A 4,101-nucleotide genomic window follows, 5' to 3' on the forward strand; every position below is an offset into this window, starting at 1 on the left:
TTGGGCAGGGAAAGGCACTAGAACCCTCGTCATCTCTGGGTGGGCTGGATGCCACTGAATTGGAATCCTTAGTGTGCATTCCCAGGCCTCAGGTATCTCCAAGCAGGGCAGAGGAAGGTGGGATGGACACAGGGCCAAGCTTACCTAGTCCCTTGGATGGAGGAAGGGACTAGGACCCTACAGACTCTGGGTGGGCTGTATCCAGCTGGAATGGGATCCACAGAAGCGCCCAGTCCCAGGCCTCAGGTGTCTCCAACAAGGGCAGAGGAATAATTTGTTTATTTTCTTAACTAAAATATAACTATATCGCCAGGCAATAGTGGTGTGTGTCTTTAATCCCAGCACTGGGGAGGCAGAGGCAGGCAGATCTCTCTGAGTTTGAGACTAGGACAACCTCCAAAGTCACAGAGAAACCCTGTCTCAATAAACAATATATATTTTGTTTTAAATATCCCCACCTTTTCATCCTTATAACCTTTCCAATGTCCCACCCACTCCTAAAATTCATGGATGTTTTTCATATATACATGAACACAAGAACATAAATAAATCATCCCAAAAATGTTTATGTATATTTTTAGGGATGTTTCTTCTTATTGACTAAGCAACATGAGGCTTATCCCCAGAGAAAACTAATTCTCCCTCTCTCAGCTATGATAAATTTTCTGTAACTCTTCAAACAGGGGTGGGTCCACTTGAGAATTCATTTAAGTATGTTGGCATTTAAGTAGTATTGAAATTACTCATGTCTTGTTTAGGTAGCCTAATCTCTGGATACAGCATCCCTGCCATTTCTAAAACATATAGCCCCCCAGTAGACTCCTTATTTCTCTAGATCTTACAATCCCTCTATCTCCCCTTCCATTATGTTCCATGAGCCTTTGGTGTAGGGGGGTTGTGTTGTACATATAATGGATGATGCTGAGCATTCCATTGTCGGCCATTTTTTGCATTTTTTTGTGTTTGTAGCTTTCTATGATTGTCTCTGTCAAATTCAAAAAGAAGGGTCTCGAATTAGTATGAAAACGGTAGTTAACTGTGTAAAGTTAGGAAGTTGGGGTGCACTGAATTATTTAGGATTGTGGGGTTAGTAGGATCTCATCTAAATAGCTGGCTAGCTTTATAGTACTGAGTGATCTTCCTCTTATTAAGTGGCCCATAATCAAATTATAGTTGATGGTTACTGCCACCATAAAAAAGTCACTACTGAACTTCTAGGAATAGCTTGCCCTGATGGTCATTGTTGTGATTCATAGGTGCCATAGCAGAGTATAGTTATTGAGTTATTGATTTCTTTTCTCATTTGGAAGCTTGAGAAGAAAGTTAGTGAAGAATGATACATAGTCTTCATTGAGAAGCTTTTAGGGTTAGATCCAGGTTGATTCTCTGAACCTGCAATGAAAGTTCATATCTTCAGCACAATGTGCTTACCATCAACTTCTGGAAGGCAAGCAAGGGCAACAACAATAGCCTATATTGTGTGGGAATCACTTGGCTTCCCTGATCAACAACTCAAAAGGAAATTACTTATGCCTGGTGTTACAGTTTTCATTAGGTAGTCTCAGTTCTTGGGGAATATTATCACTCCAAATGTCATAATCTCATATAGATACACAAATATATACATACATGTATACATATATGTACATGCATATATGTGTGTTTATGTACATATATGCTTTGTATATGCAAACATACATAGATTACTATATGTAACAATAAGTAAATGTAAAATAATAATTCTGTATGACTCTTTCAAACATATTTAGCATTGTTTATTCATTCTCTCTCATGTCTTCTATAGTGTCCCTCCCCAAATAAACAACCTGCCCCTCTATTTTCCACTTTCCCTTTTATATCACAATATCCTGCTCTTTCCCTATCTAGAGCGTTCCAATTTCCCTGGTTGCCTTTTGCTTTCCTGGTATCTGAGATTACTCTAGGGTAGATAAAAAGATAAATTCGAGTAAGTACTCAGGAGGAAGAGGAAGGTGGATCTCTGTGAGTTCGAGGCCAGCCTGGTCTCCAGAGTGAGTGCAAGGATAGGCTCCAAAGCTACACAGAGAAACCCTGTCTCGAAAAACCAAAAAGAAAAATATAAATTAGAGAGGACATTTGGTGTTTGTCTTTCTGAGTCTGAGCTACCTCATTCAATACAATAGTTTCTAGTTACATCCATTTACTTTCATGATTTTACTTTTTCTTGTAGCAGCATTTCACGTTGCATGGGTGCCTTATTTTCATTATCTATTCATCAGAAGAATGGTGTTTAATTTCCTAGCTATTGAAATTAGAAGGTCAATGAACACAGCATTTCTGGTTTTCACATAGAGGATTTTGTTCATTGTCCATTTTGTGCAGGATGACTGATATGGGGCAAATTTAATTCCTGTCTATGAAGACATCCAGTTTCCTAGCACCATTTATGTTGAAGCCTTTGAGCATATGCCAAGGAGTGGTACAGCTGTGTATAGGAAACTTTATTTTTTGAGACTTCTCCAAACTAATTTATAAAAAGACACAGTAGTGCACAGTACTACCAACAGTGAAGTAAAAGTTTCACTTTATGCATATTCTGCCAGTGACTCTCAGTGTTTTCTTTTTATCATCACCACCACCACTACCATCATCATTAGTATAACTATTCTAAGATGAAATTTTAGTTTTTTTCAATTTGCATTTTCTCACTTCCTAAAGATAATGAACAGTTTGAGATATTTTAAACCAATTTTATTCTCACTTTTGAGCACTCTTTGTACATTCCATAGCAACTTTAAATTTTATTACCTTCACTCTTTAGAGTTCTTTGTATATTCTGAATAATAATCCAGTGTAAGATGTATAGTCATTAAAGATTATTTCCAACTTTGTGGTTTTCTTCTTCACATGACTGAATACTCTGTTGTGAAGCCCACATTTTTTTTGTTGTCTCAATCCTGAGAAAATGGAATACTATTCATAAAGTCCTTTCCTGAATCCATACTTTATAAGTATTTCTTATGTTTTCTTCTTGAAGTTTCAGCATTTTGGTTTTCACATTCAGATTTTTGACCATTTACAGTTAATTTTTGTATAGGATGTTAGATATGGCTTGTCTATTGCTGAGACAAAATATCATGACCGAAGATCAAGTTGGGGAGTAAATGATTCATTCTGCTTACAGTTTCATATTTATGTTTATCATCCAAATAGTAATGACAGGAATTCAAATAGGGCCATTACCTGGAGACAGGAGCTGATTCAGAGAAGAAGGCTTACTGGTTTCTTCATATGACTTGTTCAGACATCTTTTTCTTTTACTTTTACTTTTTCTTTTTCTTTTTCTTTTTCTTTTCTTTTCTTTTCTTTCTTTTTCTTTTTTTGGTCTTTGGAGACAGGGTTTCTCTGCATAGCTTTGGAGCCTATCCTGGCACTCACTCTGGAGATCCACCTACCTCTGCCTCCCAAGTATTGGGATTAAAGGTGTGCACAACCAACGCCCACCACAGACTTCTTTCTTATAGAACTCAGGATTACCAGCCTGCAGTAACACTACCCACAATTGGCAGAGCCCTACATCATCAATCACTGATTAAGAAAATGTCCCTCAATTTTGCCCACAGCCTCTTTTATGGAGGAGTTTTATCCAATTTTCTCCCTTCTCTCTGATGACTCTAGTTTGTGTCAAGTTGACCTAAAACACGAATCTAAATTTATTGCTCTGTATGTAGACATCCAGTTTTCCAGAACCAGTTGTCTTAAGTATGGTGTCTTAGGACATGTAAAATGATTGTTTCTTGTTCAGACTTGTGTTTCACACAAAATAAAGAAGCCAGTTAGAATACCTTTCTGCATGAAATGAGGAATAAAACTTAGTTCCAGTGAAAGAATGCAACCTGTGTACTACTTTGCTATAAATATCTGCAACCAAAAATGCAACCTGTTTCAGATAAAAAAAAGAAATGCCTAAGTCTTCAGTAAAAAAGTAGAAGTGAAATACTATTAGAAAAAAATGGTATGGAATTATACTCTCTTCATACACAGCCAAACCAAACTGACCTATCTTATCGCATATAAACTCCTTCATTTTTATTGTTTTAAAGTGTGTTATACACGCATGAT

Source organism: Cricetulus griseus, assembly GCF_003668045.3.
Source record: "Cricetulus griseus strain 17A/GY chromosome 1 unlocalized genomic scaffold, alternate assembly CriGri-PICRH-1.0 chr1_0, whole genome shotgun sequence".
In the NCBI taxonomy this organism is placed as follows: Eukaryota; Metazoa; Chordata; class Mammalia; order Rodentia; family Cricetidae; genus Cricetulus; species Cricetulus griseus.